The sequence below is a fragment of the Leopardus geoffroyi genome, chromosome B4 (assembly GCF_018350155.1).
Source record: "Leopardus geoffroyi isolate Oge1 chromosome B4, O.geoffroyi_Oge1_pat1.0, whole genome shotgun sequence".
NCBI classification, from domain to species: domain Eukaryota; kingdom Metazoa; phylum Chordata; class Mammalia; order Carnivora; family Felidae; genus Leopardus; species Leopardus geoffroyi.
The window spans coordinates 43,712,387-43,735,303 of NC_059341.1; the positions used below are offsets into that span (position 1 = coordinate 43,712,387).

Sequence of the window (22,917 nt, forward strand, 5' to 3'; positions counted from 1 at the left end):
TTTCCCCCGTAATGATTTCACTGGGAGCCTCCTTCTCGGCCTTGGGCACGCACTTCCTTCCGTTGCCGCTGAACCTTTCCATACAAGACATACATTTGTTTGTGCACTTCTACTGTTTGATAATTAAACGTGAAAGGTTCACCTGTCCCATCTCTGATTTTCTGAAGAATAGGAGAGGGGGAAGTACAGGGAGGAAAAGGAAGTGAAAATGAGGGTGCAGAGAGGGGATGAAAACATGGAAACTTTGGCCTGGCTTGGAAAAGATACAAGAATGAGACCCCACTGCTCTTTTCCTGAGTTCTTACTTGTCCCGTTCTCCAGTCTGTGTTCTATTACAACTGTTTTCATTTCTCGCAGTGAGCATACATTACCCACCCATAAGATGCAGATCACAGATTTCACTTTAATGCAAGGATCATTTTTTTTTTTTTTTCAACGTTTATTTTATTTTTGGGACAGAGAGAGACAGAGCATGAACGGGGGAGGGGCAGAGAGAGAGGGAGACACAGAATCGGAAACAGGCTCCAGGCTCTGAGCCATCAGCCCAGAGCCCGACGCGGGGCTCGAACTCACGGACCGCAAGATCGTGACCTGGCTGAAGTCGGACGCTTAACCGACTGCGCCACCCAGGCGCCCCAATGCAAGGATCATTTTTAACAGATCTCGTTAACCTCGAGTAACTGGGAAGATCATATTCTCCGAAAAGTTACACATGCTGCCACAGAACCTGATTTGTCGTTTTCTCAACTAGAGGCTTGAGCAGCAGAGTTCAAATACCTCTTTCACCCATTTGTCCCCCAAATTTATACTATTTATATTGTCCATTGTACAATAGGTTCCTGGCATTCGGTACTAGACAGGTGCTAGTTCAGACTGTTTACTCAAAATCCTGATGGTCTGAACATGATGGCCTGTGGGGTTGGCGCATGAAAGCGATTCGTTTAGCTAGTAACTCAACGCATTTCTTTTTTTTTTTTTTTTTAATTTTTTTTTCAACGTTTATTCATTTTTGGGACAGAGAGAGACAGAGCATGAACGGGGGAGGGGCAGAGAGAGAGGGAGACACAGAATCGGAAACAGGCTCCAGGCTCTGAGCCATCAGCCCAGAGCCCGATGCGGGGCTCGAACTCACGGACCGCGAGATCGTGACCTGGCTGAAGTCAGATGCCCAACCGACTGCGCCACCCAGGCGCCCCAACTCAACGCATTTCAACACGATGCTTGTGTTTCCATAACACTACATTCACGAGTGACTCTCATACATATTGCAGAACTGAAAGAACATCAACAACTAGTATCGATAATAAAAGTAAGGAGGCAGGGCAAAAATATTGCAGTTCTTAGAAAAACAAGCCACTTTAAATGACATTACTCTGAATCCATAGGAGTAAATACCGTAAAATGTCATTTAAGTTTTTCATTCGTATTTAATGTATTACGTATCAGAAGTTTTATTCTGTGAGATTTGGGAACAGACGTTGGGGCATGTATTTCTTGAATCCTAAGACTCTCGAAGATTTATAAACATGGATTTAGAGACGCGGAGTAAAACACCAATGGAAATTTCTAAACATGAATCTCATGTACTTTCATATTAATATAATATGTTTCCTTCAAGAGGAATAAAAATTATTCCTTTTACACTATTTTACGTAAACTATCTTAGATCCATGATGTCTTAACTTCTGGGTATGCATAGGTCTGATTTGCTACAAATCCATTTTCTAACCAAGCGGGTACTGGAGCCTCTGATCCCCGTTTTGTGTAGATAGGCACATTCTCCAATTCCAATGATTTGAAACCTAAAACGAAACACAGAAGGGGGAAAAAAACAAAGGCGACAGGATGAGTGAGTCCTGACTGGCGTGACTGCAGAAAAATCTTCCTCTGCTGGGAGCGTTTACTCTTACCCAACACGGTAGTGTTTGCATATAACGCAAAGTGAACTCATATGCGTTGGCCTTAAATGCGGCTTCAGAAACTCAAAAAAACCTGTAACCTATATGGTGAAGAAGTGCAGGATTTACTGCTAAGCACGTGTTAAACATGTGTTGTAAAATTCTAGAAGTAGTCACATCTCTGAACACTGATGTCTCGCCCCCGTAAAGTGAAGATAAATATGCCTATTTCCCACGGCTGTTGTGGAAGTCAAATGATATGAAACATTGTTTGGAAGATTACAAGTATTAAATGCTTTGTACAATCGTTTTTTTAATGTTTATTTATTTTTTAGAGAGAGAGAGAGAGAGAGAGCACAAGCAGGGTAGGGGCAGAGAGAGAGAGGGAGACGGACTCTGAAGCAGGCTCCGCACTGCCAGCTCAAAGCCCGATGTGGGTCTCGAACCCACAAACGGTCAGATCATGACCTGAGCCAAAGTCTGACGCTCAAGCAACTGAGCCACCCAGGCGCCCCTTTACTTTATACAATAATTTACATTACCACTTTTTCTCTGGGCTCATTTTACTCTCCACCACAGAGGAAACTTCCAGGAGAGTGGTGTGTATGGATTTTAGCTCAGATCTCTCTGTGGTGGTAAAGGGCTTAGAGCCCCAGCTTTCGGTGGATAAATTACAGACCCAGGACTTACCAACCACTGTATATGGTTCCATCTATCCACTTCCAGCTCTGTCCTGCTTCTCGACTCAGTCCAATCCAATATTGAGAGTGGTCAGAATATCGCTTCAGGAAATCCTTTAAGAAAGTATATTAGGATGAATAGCAAATGCTTCATTCGGTTGGATTTTCTTTTGTCTCATTATACTTTTTGGAGAAATGCAGACTTTCATATTTGGAAGGCGGCAGTGTCCTTATCTGGTTCACAGGTTAGTTCATGGGTTCAGTAACTTCTGTAACAGCTACCCTAGTAAATTGCATTGGGTAGCTTTCTTCCTATTCTATTTTCTTTTTTAAAAAGTGTTTGCTTATTTTGAGAGAGAGGGAGAGAGAAAGAGAGCAGGGGAGGGGCAGAGAGAGAGGGAGATAGAGAATCCGAAGCAGGCTCCGCATTGCCATCACAGAGCCCGACGCAGGGCTCAAACTCATGAACCATGAGATCATGACCTGAGCCGAAATTAAGAGTCGGATGCTTAACCAACTGAGCCACCCAGGTGCCCCTCTTTTTCACTTCTAAAAGAATTGTTAGAAGACAGACATGATCTGTTCTGTGATGGCTTGGTCAAATTTGCCAGTAAATCTTAGGTTTGGTGCCTTTTGGAATAGGACAATCTTAGCAGTAAAATATATTGAACAATTGGTTCATTCAGGTTTTATATATCTTCATAATTCATTCTGATACATTATAGTTTCTGATATTATTACCAGTAGCCTAGCTTTTACGTTTTGTTTGGATTTGGTTAGTAATTGCTTTGCATATATTTCCTTTCATTTTTCTGTCTAACTTTTATGTGTGTGTTCACACGTGTGTGTATGCGTATGCACTTAAGTATGTCTCCGTAAGTAGCACGTTACCGGACTTTATTGCTTTTTTTTTTTAAACCATCTGATAATTTTTTTTTTCATTTAAGAAACTCAAAGCATTTAAAAATCATTTTATCACGATTGCTGTCGTATTTGGATTTGTCAGTGTTGTGTTTGTTGACTACTAGTTTTTTTCCCCTTATTTTAGCTTTTTGTGAATTCTGTTGGGTTGATACTTTCTCTATGTCTTTAATTTATTTGAACGCTTTAGATTGTTTGAACACTTTTTACCCTTTGGTGCTCACAATTTAATTTTTTAAAAATATGTCTGTCCATACATATCCAAATTTCGGTTGTCTACACAACTGTTTCAATAATTATTTAGACAATTATCCATTTCTTCAAAGTTTTCAAATTCGTTGGCATAAAATTATTTGTAAGATTTTATGCTTTTAAATCTCTACTGTTTAGGGGCACCTGGGTGGTTCAGTCGGTTAAGTGTCCGACTTCGGCTCAGGTCATGATCTCGCGGTCCGAGTTCGAGCCCCGCGTCGGGCTCTGTGCTGACAGCTCAGAGCCTGGAGCCTGCTTCGGATTCTGTGTCTCCCTCTCTTTCTGACCCTCCCCCGTTCATGCTCTGTCTCTATCTGTCTCAAAAACAAAAATAAACATTTAAATTTTTTTTTAAAAAATCTCTACTGTTTATAATTTTTAAAATTAAAATTTTTTAAATTAAAAAGTTTAAAATTTTTAAAATTAAAAAAAAATCTCTACTGTTTATAATCTCTACTGTTTATAATCAGGTGCATATATCTGTTTTCTTTTTCTGTGATCAATTCTTTCTATGTACAGAACCAGCATTGCTTTTGTATATCCTCATTATTTTGTTGAATTCTTGTTTATTCCAAAAATTATTTCAGTGACTGTGCTTTTCAGTCAAAGTATTTCCTTTGTTTTGTTTCCGTATTCATCTGATACCTCCCGTTTTTTCACTGCTCTAGTTTCTTGATCTATTATTCTATAGAATGGAATGTATGACTTCATTTCTACTTTTCAGCCATCTGAATGTACTTATCCAAAAATCCTTGTCAGAACGAGCTACAAAATTAGTTCGAATTTTTTTTTTTAATTTTTTTTTTCAACGTTTATTTATTTTTGGGACAGAGAGAGACAGAGCATGAACGGGGGAGGGGCAGAGAGAGAGGGAGACACAGAATCGGAAACAGGCTCCAGGCTCTGAGCCATCAGCCCAGAGCCTGAGGCGGGGCTCGAACTCACGGACTGCGAGATCGTGACCTGGCTGAAGTCGGACGCTTAACCGACTGCGCCACCCAGGCGCCCCAGAATTAGTTCGAATTTAGGACAATCCCTGTTCTGTCCTTTCCTGGCAGAGTAAGGGTTCAATAAATGTTAAATACATCCCTGTGCTCCTTGAGGTCTTAACTGTTTTGTCTCTTGCCACCTCTATTGTTCTCTATCTCTATTATTTCTGGTTGGGGGAAGTTTGCACTGTGTGCTTTCAAGTTTTTCTATTAACCCTTTTCTATGCCTTGAACTTACCAGACCTTCTTGGTTATGCTTGACTCCTTTATTAATCCTTTCCAGTATCTCTGACACCTGGTTTGCCATGAATTTCTGCTTATTATTATTTTTTGAATATAGTTCCACAAAAAGCAACTTTAATTTGGTGTAAAACAGGTAGGCAATAACAGTTCATTACTGAGGGCTTTATTATGGCTTCATGGGTCTGAGCTTCGTGGAAAGTGGTTTTGGACTTTCCCTGGATTTTGCTGCTGTATTGCACTCAAAAATATAGAGCTAGCTAATTATGCAGTTGAGTTTTTTTGAAGAATAGTCGGATCTTTCTGGTGGGAGATATACCACTCTAACCCTGCTTTTAGAGTCTAGGCAGGAATATATAAGCTGCTCTATATTAGGCATAGGGAAAAATGCCTAGTATGTAACTTATTTCTAAATCCTTCTACTCCCAGTTGGAAAAGTCAGGTGGGGGAAGTCATGTCCTAAATGTTGTCTAATAATTTTTACTCTAAGGGTTGATCTGACCTGACCTGGGAGGTGAGTGTGGTCTGACGTGAGCTCTTTCTTTGATTAAGCTGATGTGGAAAAAAAAAAGTGGGGGGGGGGTTTCTTCTATGATGGATGAGAGGGTCTTTTTTGGACCATTTCCATTTCCAGTGTGCAGCCTCCGTATCAGCTGTAACCCCCAAGAACATAATCATAATTTAAAAGAATTGCCTTACCAGTTCTTTTGTGGTGTTGAAGACAGCAAGAGTGGCTGCATGAGAGGCACAGAAGTTCTGGCTTGCTGTCCAGGTTCTTGTACTTTCGGAGAAATAGAAGCACTTTCCTAGGTAACCAATCCAGCCTTCCAAGCATGACACGCGTTCAGCGGAAGATTTGTGTTTTTCAACTGAAAACAATTTCCTGATATATTAACTACCGAGGTGGTGGCATGCCCTGAATGTTCTGCTCTGAGACGCATTAGAATTTGATGTAAAACGATTATCTTATCCCTAGATATGAAATTCACCAGATTAGCTTTTGGCCCTTCAGTCTGAAGTTTCGGGATTTCCTTAGTCATTCTTCGTTTTTCTCCAAATGAGGACAGATCGTAAATTCTCGTATTTATTTTCTTGCTAAGTTTAAAGAAATCCATGGCAGACGCCACTCGTGTAGATGCTGGCATTGCTCGGATTCAAGACTCCCTGCTCTTCTTCGCTGACACACTCCTCCTAGGTGAGCACACTCATTCTCATGACGCTGTCATGCTTATACTGATAATTATTGAATTGATGTGCCCAACCCAGGCCTCTCATCAGAGATCTCCTATATGCAATTGCCTAATGGACACTCATCCAGTCAATAAAAAAAAAATATATTTGTGAGTGTACCCTATGTTAAGCATCGTTGTGTGTATTTATTACAGACATGGTCCCTGCCATCATTGTGCTGAGAGCCTAGTGGGGCAGATAGAGAGTGAACAAGTAATTAACAAATTTCAAGGAGTGATACAAAAGGGATAGCCACGGGTACTAAGAGAACAAGAGTTGAGGGGAGTTGGTCCCGCTCAGGGGTGGGGGTTGGAGTCGACATTTCAGGTGACACTTCAAGGATGTAGAGAGCTAGCTCACTAGACGAAAGATGAGGAGAGCACGTTCTCAGCAAAGAGGAAGTGAGCGTGTAAAGGTCCTGGAGGGCAAAGGTCCTTTTCACTTGAGAAAGGAAAATCAGCATGAGTGGACCATAACCGAGGCCAGAAAATCGAACAGGAGCTGGGTGTTGCTTATACACGTGGTTAAGCTTTTACACCTTACACTAAAAGGATTGTCTCAAAATTAGAGATAGGTGATGATGTATGGACTGGATCGACGGCCTGTTGATTCATTAAAATTCTTGTTAGAAGAAAAATAGATTTGGGAAAAGACAAGTGTTCAAGAGACTTAAATACAGAGAACAAACTGAGGGCTGATGGGGGGGGAGGTGCGGGGGAGAGGGGAGAATGGGTGATGGGCATTGAGGAGGGCACTTGTGGCGATGAGCACTGGGTGTTGTATGTAAGCAATGAATCATGGGAATCTACTCCCGAAGTCAAGAGCACACTGTATACACCGTATGTTAGCTAACTTGACAATAAATTATATATTAAAAAATAATAAAAAAATAAAGTGCACAAAATAACTAAGTGGGAGATGCTTGTTCTGGTTCTGCATATGCTTCTATGATGCTTAAGTTATGTTTAAAGTCTAACTTTTTGTTTGAACTTTAATGAAAAGTGCATCAGAATTTGATTTCTGTTTACATCTGCAGCTTTATTTCATCTGATTTTTCTGTAGGCCCTTTGTTCCTGTCTCCATTTTCTTGTTTACCAAACTTCTCCTAGTCCCTTATACATGTCATGTTACTTTAGGTAATATCTGGGCCTTTGCTCACGCTACTCTGTGTTCCTCAATGCCATACCCCCACCTTAACTTGCAATAAAATAATTTCATCCTGTCCAACTGGCAAGTATCTCCTTGTATTTAAATGATCTATTATGTTACAGCACAATTTCCTCTATGAATTTCCTCCACTCCATCCCATTGGAATTGATCATACTCTACTTTCCATGCTCTTGGCTTCTAATAGACTATCAGATTTAATACATTATAGCTATGACATTATATATATAGCTATAGCTATATACATATATACATTATATATATATACATACATATATTTATACATATATACATTATATATATAGCTATAGCTATATTATATATATAGCTATATTATATATATATTATATATATAGCTATATTATATATATATATACATTATATAATATAGCTATATTATATATACACATTATATATATAGCTATATTATATATATAATATACATATATAGACATATATATGTGTATATATATATACATTATATATATAGCTATAGCTATATGTATTATATATATAGCTATATATATATATATATATATATATATATATATATATAATTTTTGCCTCTTCTCTCTCTATCTCTATCTATCTCTATCTCTCTATTCCTCTCTATAGGTAAATCGCTATACCTGGCGATTATGTCATGTCTGATTGCTGCATAAATCAACAAAATATATAGCAGTCATACCCATCCAAGAAAAATCTATATAACTGTTCTCAAGTATACCTAAGTGAAGGAACAATTTTTATTCTAGACCTGATTAGACCTTTGCCTATTTTAACCTAAGTATTCATATCTATTAAGTAATAAAAGCTCGTTTTTACATCAATGCACAAACTGCATCATCTGACCTGGGTCACAGGAATTTAGCATCCTAGGTTGTGTTAAATAACCCTTACTTTTGCTTGATAACTTTAGGAAATCAGTGAGTTTTAGCATCACAAGCAGCACTAAAAACTATTGAGTCCAGTCCTCTGCTGTATAAATAGGTAAAAATTAAGATGCTAGACGCTGGATGACTTATAACCAAAGATAAAACCGGAAGATGGAATTCTGGTCCCACAGTTCAATATCACTACAAGATAAAGCATATTAACCTTTATAAACTGTCTATAGCACTGTGTGACCCAGTTTATAAAATATTCCCTTGAACATGGCTTGAATCAGAGAACACAAATGACGATCCTTAGGAAGTCCACTGAATAAATTCCACTGAGAGAAAACTAGGAGGATCTGTGAGCATGGCCTGTACTGACTGCAGTAGGTGGCCTGGAAGAAACCCTACGTTTCTAAGAACAGGTTGCACATATTTCAGCTCCTTTAACAAATAAGGGGGTATTTATTTTATATAAACCATAGGATATAAGCTCACTTAGAAAGAGACAACATTGGGGGCGCCTGGGTGGCTCAGGCAGTTAAGCGTCTGACTTCGGCTCAGGTCATGATCTCACGGTCCGCGAGTTCAAGCCCCGCGTCGGGCTCTGTGCTGACAGCTCAGAGCCTGGAGCCTGCTTTGGATTCTGTGTCTCCCTCTCTCTCTCTCTGCCCCCTCCCCTGCTCACCCTCTGTGTCTCTCTCCCTCTCAAAAGTAAAAATAAAGATTAAAAAAAAATTAACGAAAAAGAGAGAGACAGCATTGTAGATATTGTAAGAATGATGAATAAAATGCAGAGGACTTGGATTCAGGTTGTAACTTGGGTCTACTCAACGGTCTTTAGACAGCTGCCATCTCTGACGTTCAAAGTTCTTGTGTATAGCAAAAGAAAATAAGAACACTAATACTTTACTACTGCTCTGGGTCACTAGAAAATGCAAATAAAATGTTGTGTATTAAAATATTTTGTAAAGCATAAAACGCTTTACAAATGTATATTTTGTTTTATCACAAATCTTTCTCCTTCTCCTCCTCTCCCTCCAACTTCTCTCCTCCTCCTCCTCCTTCCTCTTATTTTTATTATTTTGTCCAGAGAAGTTATATGACTGTAATTACAGTGTAATTTAAGCCGAGTAAAAATATCAATAATATTTATTTCCTTAACTTGACCCATAGATATCATTTATGCTTTTACTTGGGCAACAGTCTCCTTAGTTTGTAGTTAGGTATAAATTATAACTTTAGACCATGCCTCAAAGAGGAGTAGTTTGGTGCTAAAATTTTTACTGTAAATATTTAAGCCCATTCCCCTAATATGATGTCATAGTCTTTTTGGCAAAGCTCTTTACTCACCTGGACTTCATTACCTATGTCCTTCTCATGGAACTCATCATTCTTATTATTTGACTCATGACTTTGCTTTGTTGAGTAAGTTCCATGAAGGCAGGAATCGTATCTGTCTTTGTTGTCAACACACAGCCTAATGCCGAGTTTATATAATGATTTCTTTATCCATCTCCTTATCTAATTATCTATTTATATACATACAGGGTATTCACATGTATATATATATTTCTATACATGTATAGATGTACATATGTATACATATGTATATATATGTACATATGTATATATATGTACATCTATACATGTATAATACATACATTCATGTGTAAATCATATACATGTGTATACATGTGTATACATATACATGTGTATAGAAATATATACACGTATATATGCACATATATACATGTATAATACACATATTCATGTGTAAATCATATACATGTGTATATACATATACATATACATGTGTATAGAAATATAAACACGCATATATGTACATATATACATGTATAATACATATATTCATGTGTAAATCATATACACATGAATATATGCCCACCAAATGCATATATACTTATGCATATATTTTGAAACATCTCAATAAAATTGTCTCAAGTCATTTTCAGAAAATATGTACATAGTTTGCTATCATTAGAGGGTGATATACCATTCTAAACTTCCTTTTAGAATCTAAGAGTAATTGATATTTTGTGTACAAAATATGGTCATTAGGATATTAACAATTTCTTCTTGTCCAATTCTCTGTAGCCCATATGTATAGTTGTGAATTATAATTGGAGTTTGGTAATCTGACCCCGTCATTGGAAGCTGCACAACCAGACACATATCGAATGTTTTGCACCCTAAACTCAATTTCCATTCTTATCAACATAGTCATTGACTAGAAGCAGTTTAGAGAAAAAAAATACTAATATATATGTAAAAGTATATGGTTTAGGGCAAGGTAGTCCCCAACTAGATAATATTCCATAAATTGCTATCAGTCCACAGGGAGATAAGGACCTGGTGATTCATTGTTAACTATGCTACAAATACACTGTGCAGTTCTTTTTATATTTCTTCATAATGAGACTTTTTTGATGAAGGATGCGGTATGGAGATGTACTATTTTACCATGAGCCCCTTACCTTGTAAGGACTATAAGTCACACTGGTTTAGAAGAAAGTTTCATATGCATTACTGTTATCCTCACAGTATGAAATACAGCTATTATCCTCATTTTATAGAAGAAGAAACATATGTCCATTCCATGCACAAAGATGTTCAAGAATTACCCTTAAAGCACACATACGGTGAAATATTTTATAGTAGAGTTAACATAAGCGTATTTGGGAAGTGGGCAACTCACCTGCTAAAATTGTGGCCAGGGTAGTTATCAAAATCATCAGAAAGAACATGACAATGGTGATAACTTTACAGATACAAAGTCTGTCTTTATTCCTTTTTGAGGGTCCTTGTGGTTTGTTGGTAAGGTTGAAAGTGATAATGTCTCCTATTAAAAAAATCAATCAGTTTTTCATTACTAACTTGAGTTTGGAATGGTAGAAGAACAAGATCCGTATATGCAAACTGACCATATTTATCTGCTCTCAGTGATCAATGGAAAATTAAAATATACCATTTACAGTACTGCATAAAATATTGAATCCTTATGGATAAATCTGACAAGAGACATGCAAAACTTGTACACTGAAGACGACAAAACATTGCTGAAATAAATTACAGACATGAATAAATGGAGAAAGGTATTGTTTTCGTGAGTCAGAGGACTTCACTTTTGTGAAGTTGTCAGTTTCACTCAAATGAATGTATAGCTTCATCACAATCTCAAACAAAATTCTCAGCCGGCATTTTTTTTTTTTTTTTTTGGAGGGGGGTGGAAATTGGCAAGCTGTTTCTAAGCATTTTAATGTATGTCAATTTTATCTAATGATGCTGTTAAAAATAGTACAGAAATTCGTTATCTTTTATCCACACAGTGTGGATCTGGTTATAAGATACTTTGGATCGATAGCTGAAAATACAATGCTATGGCTAGAAGAAATGAGCATGGAGATACCAACTCTCTGAGGAGAGTTAGGACTCAGCATCGATAGCAGGTACCCACCAAATGTAAATTTGTTTGCTGCACACATAGCACCTAGAGCCTGTCACGCATGTGTTTCTTACCCTTAGACTGGAAATCTGAATTCCCCAGCGATAGTCCATCGTCCATGTCTGTTTTTCAGCAAAGCAACGATACGGATTGGTCGTAGGGAATGCACAGGATTCCAGATCTCCACCCGCCGGTTGGATTTAGTGTCAGCAATATGAAGACAAGCTAAAATGAGAAAGTAAAGTTAAGGCAAACTAAAATGAGAATTCCACATCAATATCAAAATTAGGACCAACCGCCTCGGAAGTCTGAGCAATCATGCGACTCCCGTCCTTTTGCTACATTGCCAGCCGGAAATCATTCCGCTTCCCTGTGGTTTGAGGAGCCACTGGAGGTGGTGGGGGCCTCCAAAATGATTCTTTTGACTGTGGGGTTCAGTGGAAAGGAAGTGAGGTCCAGTAGTTTATGAGGCCGACAGATAGAGTTTTCACACCATCACCTTGACCTACCAAAATTTTTAGTTAATTCTGACCATGATGGATCGAAGCCACAAAGCAATCCTAAAGAAGTCCAGCGTGCAATACCAATTTACACTGCAGTGAAAAGAACATCGCATCACTTTAATAATAATAATAGAAACAATCATACCTCAGGTGTATTGTGTGTTCACTCTATGGTAGCCCTGGTTCTGAGCTTTTCAGTTTTAGGACTTAATTTATACTCACAATGAAATGAAACGGGAGGTTATTATTATTACTTTACAGAGGAAGTAACCTCCTGAAAGTAACAGAGAGGTAAAAAGGGTTCTTAAAGTAATATAGCCAGTATGTGGCCAAGCTTATATATTCGTTGGCTCTGATCACTGAACGACTCTGCTCTACTGTACTGCTTCTGTCTGTTCTGGTCCTTTCTGTGAGCATTCTCATATGCTGAACTTCTATTTCCAGATGTAGAAAGCAGACCTCCCATTCAACAACAGCATTTCTTTTTTTTTTTTTTAAAGTTTATTTATTTTTGAGAGAGACAGAGACAGAATGCAAGTGGGTTAGGGGCAGAGAGAGAGGGAGACCCAGAATCCGAAGCAGGCTCCAGGCTCCGAGCGGTCAGCACAGAGCCCGACGCGGGGCTCGAACCCAACCCACGAGCTGTGAGATCATGACCTGAGCCGAAGTCAGACACTCAACTGACTGAGCCACCCAGGTGCCCCAACAACAGCATTTCGAAGTCCCCTCCTTGGGAGACAAACGGAAAGTAATGGGTTGACAGTTTTTAAAGCTGGATTATAAGCTATAGAGTTCTCTCTAATTTTGCATATTGATGTTTTTAATATATGATTATTAATTCATATCCCCAAATAAAACGTTTATTTCAGGAGCCATGGCTATGTGTTAGAAAGAGAGAGACAGAGAGAGAGAGTGAGGGAATAGGGAAATCTATGGCTAGGTTATTTTTTCAAGCCTTTATCCGAAGTGAAGATTATCCCAATACTCTACGTGCTACTTAAAAAGCATAAATTTTCCCTGCGTACCAGTTAGCTCTTGCCGTATTCAGGCTATTTTACAAAGCACGCCCCAAACCCTGGCTCACTCACTAGTCTGTGCTGCGTTGGCCGAGTTGTCTGGGTTGTCCGGTCAAGGCTGATTGCGGCTGTGACCCTGCCTCAAGCCGTGAGTCTGGTGTGCTGGTCTCTTGGCTACCCCGGGGTCCAGGCGGAAAAGTCAGCCGCTACTCCAGAAGCTCTTCGCACAGAGATGCCAGCGGTACAAGAGGGTAAGGTCATCAATTCCGCATATTTCAAGTCACTATTAACATCTCATTGGCTGAAGGTTATCTCCTGGTTGACCTCAAAGGCAAGGAATGGGGAAGTGCACTTCACTACCCTTAAGAGGAATTGCAAAGTTGTATGGGTACAAGGAGTGAACTAGGGCCACAACCTAACTTGCTAGAGCACTTCTTGAACCCTCCTGGTCACATTTTGCCATTGATATTTTTTTTTTTTTTTTTTTTTTTTGGAATCAGTCTCATAGGTCTTTTTTGCTTTGTTTTTAACGTTTAGTTATTTTTGAGGGAGAAAGAGAGAGACAGACCCCAAGTCGGGGAGGGGCAGAGAGAGAGAGGGAGACACAGAATCCGAAGCAGGCTCCAGGCTCCGAGCTGTCAGCACAGAGCCTGATGCGGGGCTCGAACTCACCAACCGTGTGAACCTGAGCCAAACGCTGATGCTTAACTGACGGAGCCATCCAGGTGGCCTTATTTTGTTTTGGTTTTCAGTGAAGAACTTTACCTAAGAGTGCTGCTTTCTGCCTCTGATTTTCCCTTATGGGAGATAGCATCTTTATACTAAGTAGTAAGATTACTCTTTTTTTTTCAAAATTAGTTCCATGTAAACTTTTCATATTTTTTCTGTTTATTATCACGTTCCTTTTTCCTTCACTCCTCTATATGTCCATTTCCTGCTGGCTCTGTTATGTTTTCAGAAATAAATATTGCAGATCCAGTAATCTAACTCTGCAAGGACAAAGTTGTATAGCAATGCAAAATTAATCCATACAAGTAGAGTCATGATTTTAGAGACAAAAGACCCTATTTCAACCACTGAATTTTATAGATAAGGGAAATGAATCCAGGCGTAAATGCATAAATTATTCAAGGTACTCAGCTGATTGGTAAAGGCTTCTGACTCTCTGTTTGCCAATTCATTTTCTCTCCAGCCTCTATGTCCAACTTTGTAGATAAATTTGCTTGGGATTTGAAAGCCTGTTCTCAACTCTCATATGACGTTCAAACCAGAGACTGAGGACTAATATTCAACTTAAATATTCTCCCACAAATAAGATGGGTCACAATTATACATAGATATCTCTCTAATGTGTAGATTTCTTTCCCACTCCAATTCTACTAAATATTTTAGTGTCTTACCGTCTCTCAACCACACATCTATGACAGCCTCTAACTAATTACTTTTCCTCCAGCCCAATCTTTTCCTTCTCTTTCAGTCCAACTTTCACATTACTCTCATTTTTTCTCCTACATCATAAATCTCTCCAGAAGTCACGTTGCTTAATTGTTTTCAATTCTTCTCTGTCATCTGCAGAATAAAAAGTAGGCTCCTTGGAATGACTCCAAGCAATTCAAAAGTGAAATTACATCATCCAGGTCATTTCTTTTCCTTCTTTTCTTTTTTTTTTTTTTCCAACGTTTATTTATTTTTGGGACAGAGAGAGACAGAGCATGAACGGGGGACGGGCAGAGAGAGAGGGAGACACAGAATCGGAAACAGGCTCCAGGCTCTGAGCCATCAGCCCAGAGCCCGACGCGGGGCTCGAACCCACGGACCGTGAGACCGTGACCTGGCTGAAGTCGGACGCTTAACCGACTGCGCCACCCAGGGGCCCCCTTTTCCTTCTTTTCCATAGTAGACTTTGCACCATTTTCCAAACATGCACATTTTTTTCTTCCAATGTTTTATTTATTTATTTAGAGAGAAAGAGAGAGAGAGGGAGACAGAGAATCCCAAGCAGGCTCCACACCCTGATCCGGTGCTCGATCCCACGAACCGCAAGACCATGACCTGAGCAGAAATCAAGAGTCAGATGCTCAAGACTGAGCCACCCTGGTGCCCCTAATCTGCCTTCAAAATAGTTGTACCCTCTCATAGTGTCGATAGAACTTATTTGGAACTCTTCGTATATGCATGTATTAGTAATGATATTTTTATATGAGTGACCTCCCTTCTTTTACTATATAAATATTGTTTGAGAGAACCAGTGTGTAAAGTCTTTCAGGGTAGAGAATTTTAGTACATGTCCAAGGGAAGGAAAGACCAGGGTTTCTCAAATTCTTGTTCATTGTCCTCTTCCTCTTACAGCTAACCATAAAGGCTATTGCATTTATGCATAAAATGCATAACATGCATAAAAGCTGTTGAAGATGAGAAGTCTATTATAAAATATTAGAGCAGGTGGTTTTTCCACCTCCATTACATCACTTTTCATATTTTCAGAAATAAAAACATGCTTTTGCTCACTGTGCCCAAGCAATCACTACTATTTGAGATTTCTTTTTGCTCGGGGAAAAAAAATGCCATTGATTTTAATATTTCTAACTTACGAGTTTAACTTCTGAATTCTACATGGGAATTCAATTCATTAATACTGAATATAGAAACTCTAGTCAAGACCAGAAATTTTTTGAGGCCATGCAACTTAAACTGTGCTGCGTACTGTCAGTTTAAAAAGATTTTTCTTATAACTTTTAAGAATGCTTATTTATTTTTATTTTGAGAAAGAGAGAGACAAAGAGAGTGTAAGTGGGGGAAGGGCAGAGAGACAGGGAGAGAGAGAGAAGCCCAAGCAGGCTGTGCACTGACAGCACAGAGCCTGACACGGGGCTTCATGCCACGAACCGTGAGATCGTGACCTGATCTGAAATCAAGAGTTGGACACTCAACCAACTGAGCCACCGAGGTGCCCCTGTCCTTTTTTTTTTTTTTTTTTAAAGGGCCAAAGGAAGTATAGTGAAATATACATTATAAAATAAGGTCTTGACTTTCAAGAAATATATGAACAATTACAGACATCTGGAAGCGTGAGTGTGTTTACGTGTCTGTTTTTACACGTTTCTGTGCCATTTCTTTCACCAGACCCCTAGAGACCTTCCTGTAAGAGATCTTTGTCGGTTGTTGGTAGCCTTAAGACATAGACCTATCGTGTCACGTATCCCTTAATTTTAAAATGTATTTACTTAATATGCCTTTATTTTAAAATTTGTCTTTCTGGGGCGCCTGGGTGGCTTGGTCGGTTAAGCGTCCGACTTCGGCTCAGGTCATGATCTCGCGGTTCGTGATTTCGAGCCCCGCATCGGGCTCTGTGCTGACAGCTCAGAGCCTGGAGCCCGTTTCAGATTCTGTGTCTCCCTCTGTCTCTGACCCTCCCCTGTTCATGCTCTGTCTCTCTCTCTGTCTCAAAAATAAATAAACGTTGGGGCGCCTGGGTGGCGCAGTCGGTTAAGCGTCCGACTTCAGCCAGGTCACGATCTCGCGGTCCGTGAGTTCGAGCCCCACGTCAGGCTCTGGGCTGATGGCTCAGAGCCTGGAGCCTGTTTCCGATTCTGTGTCTCCCTCTCTCTCTGCCCCTCCCCCGTTCATGCTCTGTCTCTCTCTGTCCCAAAAATAAATAAACATTGAAAAAAAAATAAATAAATAAACGTTAAAAAAAATTAAAAATAAATAAATAAAATTTGTCTTTCTGTCGACCCTCTTTAATGTCATACTAAGGCCCTCTGCTCCACTTTTCTTTGTCGCCATCAAGATCCATGCCATCGAGGGGCACCCAGGTGGCCCAGCCAGTTGAGTGTCTCACTCTTGATCTTGGCTCAGGCCATGATCTCACAGTTAGTGAGAGCGAGCCCGGTGTCAGGCTCCGTGCTGACAGCGTGCAGCCTGCTGGGGGATTCTCTCTTTTTCTCCCTCTCTTTCTCAAAATAAATAAATAAACTTAAAAAAGTTTAACAAAAAAAGATACATCCCATCAAATATTTATGCACGGAGACAGATAATTGTAGGATAACTTGCAGGCATTTGATTTGGGTGACTGGGAAGAATATGGTGTAGTGGATCTTTATTTGTCATCATTTCAGATGTGCAGCAACTGAGTCACTCTCCTTTGCTGAGGCAGTCTTTGCCACATGAATCCAGATGGTAGGCAAGCCCTTCCCCACCATAGAAGCTAAAAAAGCTGTTCACTTTCCCAACCTCCCCTGGAACTTAGGATGCTGAGGGACATATGGGCTATGTCCATTTAGATGTGCCCTAGTCAAACCTTGAGTAGGGAGCTATTTATGCACAGAAGCATTGGAAGTGGGGAAGTCAGTCTCGGGTAGGAGTGGCATAATAACATGAGCAATATTTAAATTGCAGTGTGTTCATGGGGCCAAAAACGTTTTCCATTGGTGCTAGCGGATTTTGTTTGCTAGAGCTATGATCAGAAACACAGGCACGCCTGGGTGGCTCAGCGGGTTAAGCGGTTGACTTGGCTCAGGTCATGATCTCGCGGTTTGCGAGTTCGGGCCCCGCGTCGGGCTCTGGGCTGACAGCTCAGAGCCTGGAGCCTGCTTCAGGTTCTGTGTCTCCTTCTCTCTCTGCTCCTCCCCCGCTCATAAATAAATAATCTCTCAAATATAAATAAACATCTTAAAATAAATGTGAAAAAAATTTAAAGAAAAAAGAAAAAGAAAGAAGGAAATACAGAACAAAAGGGGCCCCTGGCTCAGTTAGTTAAGCCTTCTATTTCAGCTCAGCCCACATTGGGCTCTGTGCTCACAGTGAGGAGCCTGCTTGGGATTCTGTCTCCGTCTCTCTCGCAAAAAAAGGAAGAAAAGAAAAGAAAAGAAAAGAAGAAAAGAAAAGAAGAAAAGAAGGGGAGGGGAGGGAAAGAAAGGAAGAGAAGAGAGAGAAGAGAAGAGAATGGAAAAGAAATACAGAACAAACATAGTTAGTGATTAATAGTTCATGTGGGGGCACGAAGATATTAAAGTTCCTCTGAACATCTAAGTAAAGTTGTCTATTAGGCATTGGTATACAAGATTCCAGATTTTAGGGAAGAGATATAATTAAAGCTAAAGGCTTAAAATTGTCCATATGTAGGAGTCGGCAGAAGCTTTGGATATGGAAAAAAGCATAGACGACTTTTGAACAACGCATGTTGCAACTGCGTGGGTATGCTTATATGCAGAATTTTTTTGATAAATGTAGTACAGTCATGATCTTTCATGATCTTTCATGATCTTCTAAATAACATTTTCTTTTCTCTAGCTTCCTTAATTTTGAGAATAAAGTATATAGTACATATATAAAATGTATATTAATCAACTATTTACGTTATCAGTAGGCTTCTGATCAGCAGTTGACTATTAGTAGTCGGGTTTGCCGGGGGTCAAAAGTTAACTGGATTTTTGACTGTGTGGTAGGTAGGTCCGTGCCCCTGACCCTGCCATTTGTTCAAGGGTCAAGTGTACATATAAATAGTGTATGGAGTAAGCATAAACATTTTTATATAGGAGTATCATATTATTCACATTATTTTATAATTAACATTTTTTTTTTCCAAAAACTTTGCTTCACTTTTAAAAGGAAATTCTTTATACTTTTTCCCTAATATGTTGCCCAGTCTTATTCTTTGGTCCACTTCCCCTTTGTTCTCCCTGATTTATTAGGCAACATGGCTTCCTTCTTTTGTGTGAAACCTGGGTCCCAGGCCAAAGCTAACCGCCAGTCAACAATTCAATTTAGTTCCATTTTTTTGCAGAAACTGAGCTCCTATCTATAAATAGATTGAACCAATGGATAGGAAGAACAAATGTTTCATTATTATGTTTGTATTCGTGGGTTCTGTGGATTGTTTCAGAGCAATAGCAAATAATGAAAGTCGAACAAAATTCGAGCAATTTTCTTTGCAACAAATATGGTACCTTCATTTTCATAGACTATTCATAACTTTGTTTCTATAACACAAAGTATTTATTAATTTGCTTATTAATGCAGAATTAACTACTTGTACATATGAAATTTTTCTATGTCACGTTAACTTGTACCTTTAAGAATCAACACATACCCGTTTTCCCTACCATGAGTGATGATGGGCATCGAGGAGGGCACTTGTTGGGATGAGCACTGGGTATTATATGTAAGTGATGAATCATGGGAATCTACTCCTGAAGCCAAGAACAGACTGTATACTCTGTATGTTAGCTAACTTGGCAATAAACTATATTTAAAAAATAAAAAAAATAAAAATAAAAACCTCCATTCCTAGGGAAAAAAAAGAATCAACATGTATATAAATAAATATCTCACATGCAATTTTGTAAACTTAAGATCTACTGCACTGCGTTTCACATTATTTTATAATTAGGGTTGTGAAATAATTTATTTTTTCTTTTAGCCTCAAATTTGTTTTTTGATTACCAGTTATTTAACTTTTCTTTAACTCAGCATTCTTTAAAGCATTTGATGTTTGGAGGGCTATCTACTAATTCACTACCTGCCACTAGACTGCTTGGTTGACATATTTTTAAACAGACAAAACTAGCTTAATGTTTATTTTTAATGTGTTTATTTTCTCATTACAAAAGGACAATGGGGGCGCCTGGGTGGCTCAGTCGGTTAAGCGTCCGACTTCAGCTCAGGTCATGATCTCCTGGTTCGTGGGTTGGAGCCCTGCGTCGGGCTCTGTGCTGACAGCTCAGAGTCTGGAGCCTGCTTCGGATTCTGTGTCTCCCTCTGTCTCTGTTCCTCCCCCACTTGCACTCTGTTTCTCTCTCAAAAATTAATAAAGATAAAAAAAAAAAAGGACAGTGGAAGTAGATGTTACCTCTTTAGTACAGGTGTTGTGCATTCCTTACTTGATAGCATTGACCTCGGGGTAATCCAGGATCTGATCTTCTGTTTTTAAGATTGGAGATGGGAGACAGGGGCATATGAATTCTGGATCATTGTCAGAAGCTATCTATACAAGGGAGTTTGTATCAGCTGGCCTTATTCTACCAGATAATTTACACTGATGGCAAAGAAGGTACAGACCTGCGAGGCCTTCATGAAAAAGCAACCAGCATTTTTTTCATTCTTGCTATTTCCATCACCCTAAACTTCTTCATACCTTGACCCTAGGTTAGTACTATAACGGACGAATGTTTTTTGTTTTTTTTTTTTTTCCTTTCCCAGAAGCTGTTTCCATTGCCACCTTAGCGTTCCCAAATTCAGGCAGTAATACGCCTCTTGGAGGGACAAGATAGGGTTAATGTTCTGCTGCAGTGGGGCCTTCATTTAGTGTTTCAGTTTTACTTTGCTACCTCATTTCTACTTTCCCTACAGGGAGCAGATGCTTGGCCACCTGTTCATGGATCACAATTCTCACCTTCTCTAGAACAATTGCCCTTCTTCTCCTTCTTGTCCTTTTCTTCTTCTTCTTCTTCTTCTTCTTCTTCTTCTTCTCCTCCATCTTCTTCTCCCTCTTCTTCTTCATATTTTGTTTTATTTTATTTCATTTATTATTATTAATTTTTAAAATTTTCATCCAAATTAGTTAGCATATACTGCCACAATGATTTCAGGAGTAGATTCCTTAATGCCCCTTACCCATTTAGCCCATCCCCCCTCCCACAATCCCTCCAGTAACCCTCTGTTTGTTCTCCATATTTAAGAGTCTCTTATGTTTTGTCCCTCTCCCTGTTTTTATATTATTTTTGCTTCCCTTCCCTTGTTGGAACAATTGCTCTTCTAATCCAGACCTAGGCAAATACCAGAGGCCCTTCCTTTTGGAATAATTATGGCTATGTCTTTTTTAATCAACAGAGAGGTGACTGGCCCAGCTGGAGTGTAGGTTTACATTGAGAAGTGGTAAGTAACATCAGAGGGAAAAGATGGTCCAGATGATGGTAGGGCTTGCATAACAGTGAGAAAGTGAGAAGATTCTTGCATCTGTGTTTTTTCTTTTCTTTTCTTTTCTTTTCTTTTCTTTTCTTTCCTTTTCTTTCTCTTTTTTTTTTTTTGCCTTTTTTTGGTTTTATTTTATTTTTTACATCTTTCTGTTTTCCAAAAAGGAAGAAAGTTTGAGGTCAAAAGTGTGGCATGTAACCCCAAACCTAAAAAAATTTGTCAACGTTTCAGAAAAATACAATACAGTTTCCCATGCAAAGCTGATCCTCATGAAAACTCTGTTTTCTAGGTAGCAAATATTTTACTATGTGCATTTTAGAGAACAGGAACCAAAAGATTAAGCAACTCGGTTTGACACACCTAAAAATAGGTTGTCTGATTCCCAAATTCATGTTTTTTTCCATTGCGTTTCTCTTCCAAAGCCAAATTCCCTTTTGTATATTTTAGATCTCCTTGGGGAAGTCTCCAATTCAAAAGTTACAACCAGGTGACTTATTGATGGGATTCAGTCTTTATACTTCCTTTGTATTTTATAGTTTTTGGTGCAATTGTAAATGGGGTCTATTCCTTGATTTCTCTTTCTGCTGCTTCATTATTGGTGTGTAGAAATGCAACCGATTTCTGTACATTGATTTTATATCCTGTGACTTTGCGGAATTCATGGATCAGTTCTAGTAGTTTTGGGGGGGCGTCTTTTGGGTTTTCTACATAGAGTATCATGTTGTCTGTGAAGAGGGTGAAAGTTGTACTTCCTCCTTGCCAGTCTGGACGCCTTTTATTTCTTTTTGTTGTCTGATTGTTGAGACTAGGATTTCCAACACTATGTTGAATAACAGTGGTGAGAGTGGACATCCTTGTTGTGTTTCTGACCTTAGGGGGAAAGCTCTCAGTTTTTCCCCATTGAGGATGATATTAGTGGTGGGTCTTCTGTATATGGCCTTTATGATCTTGAGATATGATCCTTCTATCCCTACTTTCTTGAGGGTTTTTATCAAGAAAGAATGCTGTATTTTGTCAGATACTTTTTCTGCATGTATTGAGAGGGTCATGTGGTTCTTATCCTTTCTTTTATTAATGTGATGTATCACATTGATTGATTTGCAGACACTGAACCAGCCCTGCATCTCAGGAATAAATCCCACTTGATTGTGGTGAATAATTTTTTCAAAGTATTTTTGGATCCAGTTGGCTAGTATCTTGTTGAGAATTTTTGCATTAATGTTCGTTAGGTAAATTGATCTGTAGTTGTCCTTTTTAGTGGGGTCTTTGTCTGCTTTTGGAATCAAGGTAATGCTGAACTCTTAGAATGAGTTTGGAAGTCTTCCTTCCATTTCTATTTTTTGGAATAGTTTCAAAAGAGTAAGTGTTAACTCTTCTTTAAATGTTTGGTAAAATTTCCCTAAAAAGCCACCCAGCCCTGGACTCTCATTTGCTAGGAGATTTTTGATTACTGATTCAATTTCTTTACTGGTTATGGGTCTGTTCTAATTTTCTATTATTTCCTGCTTCGGTTTTGGTAGTTTATATATTTCTAGGAATTTTTCCATTTCTTCCAAATTGTCCAATTTGTTGGCCTATCATTGCTATAATATTCTTTTATTATTGTTTGTATTTCTGCAGTGTTGGTTGTCATTTCTCCTCTTTCTTTCATGATTTTATTTATTTGGGTCCTTTCCTTTTTTTTTTTATCAACCTGGCTAGGGGGTTATCAATTTTGTTAATTCTTTCAAAGACCCGTTTCTGGTTTCATTGATCTGGTCTATTGT

At 38.9% G+C, this 22,917-nt stretch overlaps 2 long non-coding RNA genes across 2 annotated transcripts; both read right to left on the reverse strand.

Annotated features, from left to right (window-relative positions):
• Window positions 1-1,215: 1,215 nt before the first annotated feature.
• LOC123590942 lies at window positions 1,216-5,855 on the reverse strand. The gene is made up of 3 exons (XR_006709045.1): window positions 5,680-5,855; window positions 2,589-2,692; window positions 1,216-1,802 (listed from the first exon to the last, which is right to left on the reverse strand). It is a non-coding gene; the product is annotated as an uncharacterized LOC123590942 (long non-coding RNA).
• Window positions 5,856-11,035: 5,180 nt separating this feature from the next.
• On the reverse strand, window positions 11,036-13,639 carry LOC123591465. The gene is made up of 3 exons (XR_006709345.1): window positions 13,310-13,639; window positions 11,793-11,943; window positions 11,036-11,115 (listed from the first exon to the last, which is right to left on the reverse strand). It is a non-coding gene; the product is annotated as an uncharacterized LOC123591465 (long non-coding RNA).
• Window positions 13,640-22,917: the final 9,278 nt, after the last annotated feature.